General features: G+C 42.4%; 2 protein-coding genes across 5 annotated transcripts in view; one reads left to right on the plus strand and one right to left on the minus strand.

The window, feature by feature from the left end:
- The window catches only part of LOC144805937 (NACHT, LRR and PYD domains-containing protein 3-like), a 509,894-nt gene that overhangs the window by 37,100 nt on the left and 459,069 nt on the right, over positions 1-13,725 (plus strand). The window lies entirely within an intron of this gene.
- Positions 1-13,725, minus strand: part of LOC144805963 (uncharacterized) — a 132,260-nt gene that overhangs the window by 33,396 nt on the left and 85,139 nt on the right. For all 4 annotated transcript variants that reach the window (XM_078672447.1, XM_078672435.1, XM_078672429.1 and 1 more), the window contains exon 4: positions 13,584-13,636. The gene's annotated coding sequence lies outside the window, so the exon portion shown is untranslated. The remainder of the gene's footprint in view (positions 1-13,583; positions 13,637-13,725) is intronic.

Here is a 13,725-nt window from a genome sequence, read left to right on the forward strand (position 1 = left end):
GTGAGATTATTTTATAAGTTGAGTTATGCTTAGTAGGTTATGGTCTAATATGTTAAGGCTTATGAGGTTGGCGCAGGATATATTTCACGCATAATGTGATACTGTACATAATATGATTTATGTTACAGGTGATGCTGAGTCCAGTGTTTGCCAGTAATTACTGGTTGTGTTCTATGCTTATTATATGTTCTCCATTTACTATCTTTACTAAGTGATGGTTCTGACAGTGGTCCAAGTAGCCCTGTCATGTGTATATAATCCCCTGTAAATATTGCCCAGTGTATATTGTGTGATTACTATTCTAATGTGTTTTATGATAATACAAAGGCTACTTTTGATATAACCTTGTGTGGAGCTCCTTTTTGTGGTGTGCCTAGTATGTTGTTACTGTGTGGGTTGCGCAAATGCTTTACACATGGCCTTTACACACGGGATAAGCCTGACTGCTCGTGCCAAGCTACTAAGGGGGTGAGCAGGGGTTATCTTTGGCGTGTAACTCTCTTGCCCTGACTAGAGTGGTGATTTCTGCCTGGCTTAGGCGCAAGCCCAGGCCAACAGAAATCCCATTTCTAACACAGACCCACCATCGAAATTAAAAAAATCCCTAGAAGAGTATCACTGCAAAGTATCTCACCCGCTCTGTGGCAACATTACAAAAATGCCATATTAGCTCTCGTCTACAAAAGACTTCTAGCAGATCATAGCCAAACACGTACAGTGGGCCCACTGATTACCACTGGCTGGCTTTGTCACTTGCTTCTTTTTTGACTGCTTGCCTTCCTCTTCTTGGGTTTGTGCCTCCCATGGAACATAGCCTCTTTACTGCTTTTTGATTGGCAGACTTGCCTCCTGCCACTGCTCACATTTAGAGAAATAAGTGTTTCCTTTCATTAAGAATTCAATGAAATTGCATGTGCTTTCCTTCTCTCTCGCTCTCTTGACCCCCCCCCCCCATTCCACCTCCAACCCTAGCGGTCCTTGAAACAAATGTTTTTATTTACTTTTTTGGAGGGAACAAACGTTTGCTGCTTCGGCACTTGGCATTCTGGGCTTTCGTGCACCTCTGTTGTTCCCTTATTCAACCTTCTCCTCCGCTGCTTTGTTTCCCTCCCCACACATTACTCTTCTGTTCCTCCAGCCATCATGGTCAGTTAAAAAAAAATTATTTGTTCAAAAAGTGCCTTTGCCCAAATTCAATATTTTTTTAATTTGCGGAGCTAAATGAGTATGCAATTTAGGTTGGTAAATAAAAAAAGAAAAATGTAATCTGCATCCCCCAGTATGCACGTGGATATGTGGTGATATGAGTGTGCATTCATCATCATGCTTATGTTTCATTTCTCTTTCTTGGCTGACGTTGCACATCTTCTGTAAGAGCATTTTGCTTTCTGCCGATGTTGCATAGCACAATGCAAGATTTTTGTTTTACTTTGCCAGTGCTTATTTTTATTCCTTATAGCCATAGTTTTTCTACACCAAGACTTTGGGCTTCCATCCGTTTCACGCTAACAAAATCATGACACTTCCACTTAGGTCTGCAACAATCCCCAGATCAAACTAGAGTAACCGGGGCCGACAGGAGAGGGAGGTAGTAAAGAGTATGTCTGATGGTCTTAAAACAGCAGTCAAATCGGAATTTGCTACTGTTGGCGGGATGGGTTTGGGTGCCTAGGATGAAGGTCCTCCTGCAAAGATAAAGAACATTAGGTTTAGAGCATAAGTGAGTCCTGAGCCCGGCAGAGTAGCAAAGGTCTCTCGCTAGCTAAAAAACAGGCAGAAGAGAGTCCACTACAAAAGGTCTAAGGAGCTGGTGAAGTATTAAACATTGTGCCCTTTGGGGACACCAGGCGTGTAAGCCAGCTTTGCGCACTTCCAGAGCTCTTTGATACTACAGAAGGGGTCTGCAGATGATTGTGTTGCCCCTTCTGTAATACTGATAGCACGGGCATACATGTAGCGCAAATGCTATAGCGAAATGGTGTTCCCTCCTGTGCATGGGGGCATGGCCCAATGCAAATGAGGGAATCACTTTGACTTCGGTCGGTAATACGGCGTAGACGCAGAGATAAATAGGTCCTCAGGAGGCGCAATGACTGTGCCACAAAAAGTTGGTGCACGCTCAGTGCCCCTCCTAAAGACAGCCCTCTAGAGGGAAGAAAGGGGGTCCCCCTAGACCCCACCAGACATCCCCCTGCAAGTGCAGTCACTTACTCCATCTGCCGACAAGTCGATCTCTCCCCTCTTCAAGATGCAGGCAGCATGCTGCCTTCACTGTGAAACACGGAGTGGCTTTAAAGCACCTGCTCTATATTTCACTTGTGGGTGTTGTAAGTAGTGAGTGCATAAGCTACACTAAACTCCAATAAGCTAATCTATTTAGGGGTCTTCAACTTTGAATTCATGCCGGAATTGTACATGTTGGAAATGTTCCCCTTTCTGCAGGGTCACCCCAGATTTTCTTTTCTCTTCATGCTATAACCAATTTTTACTGGCTATGGAACTCTGTGCACTTTATTGCAGTTGAGCAGTAGCAAAGTACTTGTACCTCCTCTCAACAAAGTAAAATTGTTATACACCTGATTGGATTGTTTAATTCATAAAGGTGTACCCAGGGCCTGTATGTTCGAATGTGACAAGTACACTACAGCACCCATTGTGCTACCCACTACAGTGACAATGTAAATATGACTACAAGTCGCCCACCAGGAGCCTGAGTGTGCTGCAGGTTTTAACTGCAAACTCCCCTTTTGAAAAGCCTAAACCTTCCTTTCAATATTTACAACTCAACCCCAACAAGGCCGTATTACCTATTGGGCAAGGTACATGGTATTTAAAAGTAAAAAGACATAACTTATGTTAAAATGTCTTTACAGTGAAAACAGCCAAACAGTTATTTTCACTGTAACACTGTTGGCTGTTCTATAGGAAAGCACTGGGATACAGTGTCAAGTTTAATAAGTGTTTTATCCTTTCACGAAGCAGCTCCAAATAACATTTCTTGACTTCTTGAAATGTTTATTACAAGTCCGATTCACTGGTGAAGTCAAATTAGTAATAAATATTTTGGAAAGAGAACTAAAAAGTTGATGTTGCACTGCCTGAAATCCCTAGAAGCTAAATCTGCATTTTGTTTTTGCAATTCGGGCAGTCAGCAATTAACATTTGAATAGGTGTGAATAAGATGTGAAACTGCTCCTAAAAGAAAACAATAGGCTGACCTGATTCAACAGAGGTGATCCATTTAAACCTGACAGAAGATGCAGGACCCTCTAACATCAGTGTCAAGCCTTGTTGAATAAATGAATAAATAAATGCCAGCAGCTGTAAAGCGCACAGTTACCTCTGGAGAGGTGTCCCGGCGCTGGGGGCCGTCTGGAAGATTAAGCGAGCGATTTCCCAGAGTCAAAAGGTGCTGGGCTAACCTACTGCCATCATCAGAGATCGAACCGTGAGCCCCCGTGTTCCGGTGTCAGCCGCCCTGGCTGATGCACCACACATTCCTTGAATGTCACATCCTGCTTGACAGGTCTATGGTTTTCATATGACACTTGGTGTGCACTTTAAAGAGGTCGCCCCTGTCCCAGGCAAATGTTAGCTGAAATTTGGCAGGGACCTTCTTTTGCACCCACAGGCAGTCAGGCCCCAATCACAGTGAGACTCGCTTTGACATTACAGTGTTTGGCAGGTCTGCTGAGATTACATATAATATTTGGACTGCACTTTAAGGGGCCAGGACAGGATAACAGAACTTTTCTTGTGTATCCTCTCGTCTGGTTGCTGATATCCTAGCTTTGTCCTACCAGGCTTATTTTGGCACTACAGGGTGAAATCCCAGCCGAGAGTCAAATTGTGCTTGATGGGTCTGATGGGTTCACATATAACAATTTGGGCGCACTTGAATGGGATAGAACATGAAGCCAAGACAATTCTTCTGTATCCACTGTCTAGTTGCTGAAGGATCCTCCTTTTATCCTTCAAGACATGTGACTGGGTTTGTTGTGGGTACAATACCTGCTCCAAACTGGATTTTAGTTTTACAAGTGGAAGGACACTAGGATTATTACCCTAGCACACTCTCTGTACCCCTCCCCCCCAGACCGCAGAGCCTTTAGAGTGGCTGAAGACTTCAGCCATCTTTAAAATGCCCAAACCTGTAACCAATGGGTAGGGAATACCCCAGGGGTCATTCACACCCACAATCTTGTACCAGGCATTATTGTGACATCTTAAGGCACTCACTTCAGAAAACTCTTTGACCTGTGGAAGATCAGAAAAGAACTGAACCCACTGTCTGAGACTCAAGAAGAGCCTAGAAGACTAGACCTCTTACCTGCAAGTCTTTAAGTGCATGCGATGGGCTTTAGAACTGTACTCTTAGGACTTAAAAGGTAAATCCTTGACTTGGATGAACTTGGTTAATGCGTCCGATTCGCAATCCATTATGGTCAGCGTCAAATTGCACCCAGATCTTGCTCTACTGCAACCGTAGACTATCATTGGCACTTTGTGCTTTTTTTGTGGTCTTTTTTTAATAAAACTTCAAAAATTCACATTCCCAGGTCCCCTTATTCAATTTTTGTCTTTTTTGTGGCATTTTGTTTATTAAATGTTATTGTATTTTTCTAATTTATTATGAGAGTTTTAATGTTTTGTTTTCAACGTTATTACTATATTAGTACCGCATAAATACTTTACACATTGTCTCCAAGGTAGGCTTGTCTGCTCTGTGCCATGGGGGTTGAGCCCAGGTGAACTTAGTGACTTTAGGAAGTTCACCCTGACGAGAAATATTACTTGAGGTGGGTACTTATTCCCCTCAACTAATAACCTAATTTCTTATAGTGCACAATTACCCCTGTGATTGAGGGTTTACTTGTTAAAAATCATAGAACAAACACCTACACTGGGTGAATTAGCACCAAATTGGTATGATTTGAGCCAGAAACAGGATTACCTGTCCATTTCTAATCAGGGCCTTGGTCTGATCACCCTTCAAATCAAAGTGTACCATAGTCGTATTGTTAAAATACAAGCTGAACATACCACATTTAAGTACCTAGTAAAGCCAACTTTTTTAATGATTCAATCAAAAATGAGATCTAACAAGATTATTGAACACTTCTTAAATAAGAACAAGGAAAAAACCCTAACTATTCCACAAAAAATAAATCTTTTGAAAAAATTATATTTCCCAGGGGCTTCCTAGCCTTTGTAAGTGTAAACAGCCCAAACCACCTTATCATGTGTAATTAAACCAATGGTGATGTTCGAATCTAGTTTGACAACAAGTTCATCTTTGGTGAGCCTTTTACAAAGTTTCATCACAAAAGAAGAAAAGTAGGCAACTAATCAGATTAAGAAATATGGTAGTAGGGACAACACTTAACCCTTCTGAGAAAAATAACCAAAATATGCACCAAGTCTCTCACAATTTTAGAAAGTTGACCGACCCAAGATCACTTTTCCTAGAGATTAGCTTAGTTAATAACGACTAACCTGTATGGCTCTCATTACTCAATGTCTGATGTACTTTTTAAGATGGAACATGCTGCCTCTTAGCCACTCTACATTCTGAATCATACTGTTTTACTAATCTAGAGCAGATTTACGAAGGAACAAGGCAAGATGGCGGCGGCTCCCTAGACTGCTGTGAGACGCCCTCTGACCAGTGCCTCAGTCTATGGGCTAGGAGGTGTTCAGCAGAAATGGGACCGGCATAGCGCAAAGAGACGCTTTACAGAATAGAACAACTTTGAAAAACCGCGTGTTGAACACTAAAGAGCACGAAGATACCACTACATGTGGGGTAGTGGATACAGATAATGCTTGGAACCTACCCGACAGGAATAGACGATCCATCATCTGCGACAGGGTGGTCCCGCTCGCATCTGCATCTGGTGGCCTCGGTTCTCGGTTTTGCGGTGCTGAGACTTTTTTCGCGGCTCCGAACGTCCAAGGAACTTGTCAGTGACCAGGACGAAGGTAGTAAAATACAGAAGCAATTTACCATCGCTTCGGGGGCGGACTCTGCTAGCCTTACTGAACAGATGGCCCCAAAAAATGCAGCGGCGATTGCAGCCGCTTTCAAAACTCGAGCGGCTAAACAGGCTCTCCGTTGACAGATGAAGCTATCGGCCCCGACGGTGCGCAATTGCAGAGACACCAGAAACATTCTAAGGCAGCAAAAACATCTACCACACCGGGACCGGGCCCCTCGGTGGTAGACCTACTCCGAAAAACGCCTGCTGGTCCCGCTCCTGCAGTGGCTGTTCCCTCCCCTCTCGCTCACCACGGAACAAGCGGGACGCTGATTGCAGCGGCTCCTGTGGCTTCTGCAGCTCTCACCACGGTGGATTCGCCCTCGGCTCCTCCTGCAGTTTCAGCCTCTGATACGGGAGTCTCAACAGAAGCTGACCCAGCCAACCCAGCCGCGCTAACTCAGGTGACTGCAGACACCCGGAAGGATGGGGCGCCAAAGGACATACCAGGAGTGCCTGCAATATCTCCAGCAAAGCCAATAACGCAAGCAACGCCAGCAGATGGGCATGGGCCAGCTCAGAGAGATCAGGAACTGATCCAGAAGGAAGGTAGGCCTGCAGCTGAATTACACCAAGCACAGGCTACTGCTACACCCACCCTCCCTAATACCATATCTTCTTTGAGCTTCAATACCACAGCACTAAGCCCAATGCAGCCCCAAACGAGTATTTCGCCCCCTGAAGAGACTTTCTCTCCTAGCCTGATTAATGAGGATGCCAACTCTCTGCTCCATTTAGCAACCCTCATCCAGACCCAGTCGCATAAAGATCAGATAACGGCACTAGACAATGAGCAGGTTATAGCAGCCCCTTCGTCCGATCTTAAGGGGGGAACGGGCATAGCTTCGGATACAGACAAGGAAACGTCTGAGTTTTTTACCATCTCTGAGGGGCTTGAGGATCCCAGATGGTCTCATGATCTGGATACAGACTCAGACTCCTACTCTGATCGCCATACTGGCTCTAACATTAGCTCACAGGACAGCGACCATGACGCTGCCCTAGGCGTATCCAGAGATGGGAGGCATACAGTGTTAAGAAAGAAAAGGAGCCATCATGGCGCCGTTGGATTACTTAGGGACTACTCTCCAGCAGTGGCTTCTAGCTTGCAGGATCCCCCCTCTAGAGTCCATATCGAAGGTACTCCCTCTCTTGAGCAGCAAAATGCCACTCTAACATCTGTTATGGACACGGTCCTTCAAGCGATAGCTTCCCATAGAGAACAGACTTCAATGGATGGGCGTAGGGCTCAACAAGCACTACACATGGTTCAAGGCGTAGTGCGTAAATTCTCCAAGTCAGTTGCAGCCTCTAACACAAGATTGATCGATATGGAGGATCGTATAGTAATTAATGAAGCCGAAGCCACTGTTGTTAAGGAGCAAGTAGATGCTCATGATGCAGAACTTAAGGACGTAAAATGGAAACTGGAAGAAATGGAAAATCGTATGCGACGTAATAACCTCCGAATACTGGGCATTCCAGAAAAAATCGAGGGTGACAATATACGTGTATTTGTGATCCAGTTACTCAAGGATACATTTCCCGAGTTGGCCACATGGAACTGGGAGCTAGAAGTCCAACGAGTACACAGAACACCATTTACACTAAGGGCCTCAGTCTCGCATGGCAAATATCCTAGGGCGATCTTAGTATATTTTGGAAACTTTCTTCTCCGCCAAGCTATTGCTGAGAAAGCAAGACCAGATGCCCATCGGATTAGAGGTGATATCTCATATTTTGTTAGGCCTGATTTTTGACACACTACAGTGGAGCGGAGGTGGCGACTCCGTCAACTGATCAAGCCCTTTCTGGAGAAAAAAACTCAGGTTTATCTGAATAATCCAGCCACGCTAAAAGTGATCTATAAGGGTCAGGCCAAGTTTTTCACCTCGGAAATCAAAGCAAAGGAGTTTCTAGACAGTTTGACCTAAAGCTGCATCTAATCCTTTCTCTATGACACTGGGTCCTAATGTGCGAAACTTGGTGGAAATTAACTCAACCGACTGATATACAAGTCTAGGCTCTAGAAATCCATTTGATTGCGGGAATAACTGCAAAAGTATCTACAGTGGTAGTACATTATGATATTTCCTAATTGCTTCGGGGACCATTTTGTCTCTTAGATTTAGAGGTAGTTGATGCCTCATCTGTATTGATTGTTTCTGATAGGGTCTTTAACACTCTCTATAAGGTCCTATATAAGGTTCCTTTGTCTATTTTTTTTGTTGTATTTATTTTCATTTGTTTTGCACCTCTTTCTTAGCCCAGCCAAGGGCTGTTAGAAGATATAAGATTTATAAGTGTGGCACTGGATAGGGGTGTCTCTCCATCACAACAGACTCTTGCTAGAGTCTAAATGCCTCATTGGGTGGCATGTGGGGGGAGGGGACTGGGGAGTGGGGCGGTGGGAAAGGGGGGGGAAAGGGGGGGAGGGGGGGGGGGGGGGAATGTATAAAAAAAAGCAAATTCATTCAAGAGATAAAAAATGCGCAAAGATTCTACTTCGATCGGTGCCAGTGCGGCAGAAGGCAAAGAACTAATATAAAATACAAGGCTAACTGCTGCTTATGTAATCAGTATATTAAATCCGGGATAGGCTTTCATCATGCTAAATGGGGAGAGTGAGCCTTTGTACATGGAATGTGGCAGGCCTTAATGATAGAAGCAAAAGGGCCCAGTTATTTCAATTAACACGTCAGAACCCAGTAGATATACTGTGCCTGCAAGAAACACACATTGCAGATGCCGACAGAGAATTACTTAAATTACCGGGGTATAACCTTATGGTGACCACATCCCAATCATCTAAAACTAGAGGAGTAGCTATTTTAGCTAAACCTATAATGGGTCACCCGACTCGCAGATTGGCGGATAAGCATGGTAGATGGGCCATAGTTCAGTTAAATTTCGGTCGATATATGGCTCAAACCTCGATGATCCTACTATCTTTCAGGAGTTAGAAATTGAATTGGCCTCTTGGACAGGCTCTCTTATTTTTTGTGGGGATTTTAATATTGATGTAGGATTGCTTGTTGATAACCGCTTGTCTCTAAGCTACAAAGGGCGTAAACCAAAGGTATTTAAAGCATTAAGGCAGCTGATGGAAAGTCATAACTTAATGGATGTGTGGGATCTGTCCGGAAAAAATGTTAATGGTTACACATATTTCTCTCATCCCCACAATAAATATGTCCGAATTGACTACGTTATGTCATCCTTAGAGGGTCTGGCTAACATTGATATAATTAAATCCCCCAAAACAATCTCGGACCACAATGCACTTACCTTCATCTTTGACACTACTAAAATTGTAAAACCAAAGACCCAATGGACCTTTGATAGAAGACTTTTGGTCAACCAGGATTACATAACATACATCAAATTATGGGCTCAGGATTTTTTTGACTGCAATCGGTTTAGTGCATCAAGAACAACTGTCTGGGATAGTTTTAAAGCGGCATTAAGGGGAGAAACTATCTCATTTGTAGCTAATAAAAGGAAAAAGGAGGATAATATCAATGTACAGCTCATGAAAGAACTCTCCGATCTTGAGACCTATCATGCTACTCAGATAGGTCAGGGTGATTCACCCTCAGAAACCCTAAAAAAAATACTGATTCTAAAGAATGAAATCAATAACTCTTTAATCCAGAAAGCTGCCGAAACCTATCAAGCAAATAAAACCAGGCTATACGAATCAGGGGAAAATGTGGGTAGGCAGCTGGCACTACGAACACGCCAAAAACAATCATATAGTAACATAAAGATGATTGAATTTGAGGGTAAGGAATACTCATCCACGCAGGATATTGTAAATGTATTCCAAAAATACTATCAGAAACTTTATCACAGTGATGTTTCATACTCTGATGCCGATATTACAACATTTTTGAACAGCTGGCTCCCAGATCAAGACTTAAACACTATGATTGACGATAGGGTCAAAGCAACTCTGGACAGAGAAATCACGGTTACGGAGGTAGAGATTGCCTTATCCGAACTCGCCAATGGTAAAGCAGCGGGCCCAGACAAAATTCCTCTGGATTTATATAAAATCCTAGGAAATCAAATAATTCCCTTTTTACTGGATTTGTTTCTTGGAGTACAGTACCACTCAACTCCACCGGACTCTTGGAAACAAACAAACATAATAATTTTCCACAAAAAGGGAAAACCATCTCATCTTCCCTCATCATATAGGCCGATATCCTTGATAAACTCTGACTCAAAGCTTTACGCCAAAATACTAGCTAATCGGCTGAGCGGGGTCATCGAACATCTCGTATCCCCTTGGCAACACGGCTTTATTCCCGGGAAGGGCACTACAGATCATACCCGGAGAGCTATTACCCTTTTTGATATCATGGGTGCCACGGGTGGCGAGATGTCGATGATCCTCCTCGATGCCGAAAAGGCTTTTGATCGCGTATCATGGCAGTTTCTTTGGAACATCTTGGAACGTAAGAATTTTGGAAACAACTTTATCAAAGCCATTAAAGCCATATATACCAACCCCAGGGCAAAAATCTCTATATGTAGCACTGAGTCAGAGTTCATCGAGGTACAAAGAGGTACAAGACAGGGGTGTCCATGCTCCCCGATATTATTTGCCTTGTACATAGACCCCCTTATTCAGATGCTTTTTTTGACACCCTCAATTCAACCAGTTAATGTAGGCTCATATTCCACCAAAGTCATGGCATATGCCGATGATGTTGCCGTCATAACCACTAATCCGGCCGATGCAATTCTGGAAATCGAAATAGTTACCAAGGCCTTTGGCACTTACTCAGGATATTCCCTAAATAGGGATAAAACTATGGTACTTGCTACTAAAAATATTCAATATGAAAGCCCTCTTAAGGCTAAAGAGGCTACATACTTAGGTGTATGCCTCTCTGTTGAGGTGGATAAAATTAGTCATCTGAACTACACTCCCCTTATTGATAAAATTAAAAATGACCTTAAACAAATAGATAACTTACACCTATCTATAATCGGAAGGGCAAACTATATAAAAATGAATATTTTTCCACGGATTCTCTATCTTTTTAGAGCAATTCCGTTGCTGGCTGGTGTAAACTTTATTAAGATTATCGATTCTACCATTTCTAAATTTATGTGGAGTTATGGTAAGATAAGAAGAGCCCTCCCTCTGATGTCGTTACCTCAAGACAGAGGAGGGCTAGCTATTCCTAACCTAAAACTATATCTATGGGCAACATTAATACAATCTATGGATCCCCTACTGACTGATAAAAAAATTACCTCATTACCCCCAGATTTATACATTCCTTCGATTTACTAACTCAGCCTTGGTGATAAGTGTAAAGGGTTATTTTTAAGGCAGATAGAGTCCTCGTATTATAAAAAAATTAAACTGAAGACAGTTCTAGATGCATGGGCTGTCTGGAAAGCTATTTCTTAATATCTATCTATCCCCACTTTTACAAAATATACCCCCTTGTGGCACAGCAAGATTATCTCCCCCTCTCTTAATGATACTACCTCGCAAAGGTGGGAGCGTCTAGGTATCAACACAGTCGGTGACTTTCTAGGACATAATATCCCCATCTCTTTTGAATCTTTCCAAGAAAAATATTCTATTCCCGCCTGTGACTTTCTCAAATATTATCAAATATTATCGAGTATCCGTAAAGCTATACCAACAACTTCATTGGATACGTTGCTGCTTTTTGAGGTTATAGGTAAAAAATCTACAAGAATAGGGGCTCTTTATCAGATGTTGATGGTAAAAACCCCTGACGATCTTGAGCGAATCGAACAATTTTGGGCCGTAAAACTAGCAAACCCCAATGTTGACATTGATCTTTCAATTGCTCTTTCGGCAAAATATTTCATAGCTTCCAACTTAAAAGCACAATACTACAGAGTTATATACAACTTATATTACACACCGGCAAAATTATTTGCTTGGGGTCTCCGGGCCGACGACAACTGCCCAAGATGCAAGCAACCATTGGCCAATTTATTACATATGTTTTCTGAATGCTCGGAACTGGCAACGTTAAAGGCCATGATATTGGAGTTTTGGGCCCAAGTCTTCGGACATCAGATAAGAGACTCATTAACTCTGTATATATTTGGCCACGATGACTCTTTAGGTCACAATAGTGAGGAACAAGCGGTTATTTTTGTGGGGTATGCCGTTTTTCGTATCATTCTGGCTGCTCGATGGAAAGATCCGGAACCCCCTACTTTTCGGATGTGGCTAAGTCGATTCCTCGCAATATATAAACAAGAAATTGCTATATATGCTACTAGAGGTAGAAAAGCAAGAGCAGTTGGAGCACAGATTTGGGATCCTATCTCTAGGTGGTATACTAATGAGAGGGGACTTTCAGATTCTGTTATTGACTAAATAATGTATTAGGCTGTATTCCTTTTTTCTTCTTCTCTTTTCTCTAATGCTGTTATGCCACTGTTATGTTATATGTTTTTGTACTATTCCTGGTACTCAGGTTATGATATGAAATGATACATTTTGTATTTTTTCTTTTCTTTTTTCCTCTGGGAATTTGTATTTTGTCTGAATTTGCCAAATAAAAAAATAAAAAAAACAAAAGAAGAAAAGTAGGCAACTAATCAGATTAAGAAATATGGTAGTAGGGACAACACTTAACCCTTCTGAGAAAAATAACCAAAATATGCACCAAGTCTCTCACAATTTTAGAAAGTTGACCGAGCCAAGATCACTTTTCCTAGAGATTAGCTTAGTTAATAACGACTAACCTGTATGGCTCTCATTACTCAATGTCTGATGTACTTTTTAAGATGGAACATGCTGCCTCTTAGCCACTCTACATTCTGAATCATACTGTTTTACTGATCTAGAGCAGATTTACGAAGGAACAAGGTTTGATCAAAAGCTCTATAATGGTGGGCAATGAAATCAACAAAATGAACAATGGTTTTCAGTGTCTGCACGCTGATGGATGTATAAGAGGTGGTAGAAAAAATTTAAATAATTGAGAATCTGTATTGCACGCAATATACAGCAAAACGTGTTCACTAAAGCGTTGGTTTAAGCCACGCAGAAGACAACAGTTCATATAGCAATAACTTCCTTTAGAGAATGGCATGCAGTGGAAAATGTTAGCACCTAGCCCCAATGTTCAAAGTACAGAAATTCACCCCCAGAAGAATGTATTTGTCTCAAGCCATGGGGATGTTGAAGGGACCTTGATGGAGCGTTAGTTTTGTGCTAGGAGAGATCTGACAATTAAACCGCAGAAACAAATCAATCCAATGGTCATTAAAACGAGTGTGATAAAAGTGGCGTCAGCAAAGCCCCAAGATAGCACGCAGTGTATAAAACTGGCTGGATCCCTTTGCTCAACTCAGAGAAAATAGAAATCAAAAAAAGACCCAGTTCAGGGTAACGCCACATCATGTGCACCCATGTTGCCACTGAGCACCCGGTGCAGAAAACAGAATATCTGGCAGTGAGTTCATGCAAACACTGGTGCATAATACATTTATTATGTGAGGTCTGCCAGAAATGTGTGCTGCACTGATTACCTAACGTTGTGTGGGAGGAGAGAACGGATTGTTCATTGGAGATAATGGAACGCCTGCAACAGAAAAAAGGAACAAGTCAAAATGCTAATAATGCAAAGCACATTCTATTAACACTAAACAGTACAGTGTTTATTATTGTGGG

Source organism: Lissotriton helveticus, chromosome 1_2 (genome assembly GCF_964261635.1).
Source record: "Lissotriton helveticus chromosome 1_2, aLisHel1.1, whole genome shotgun sequence".
Taxonomy (NCBI): domain Eukaryota; kingdom Metazoa; phylum Chordata; class Amphibia; order Caudata; family Salamandridae; genus Lissotriton; species Lissotriton helveticus.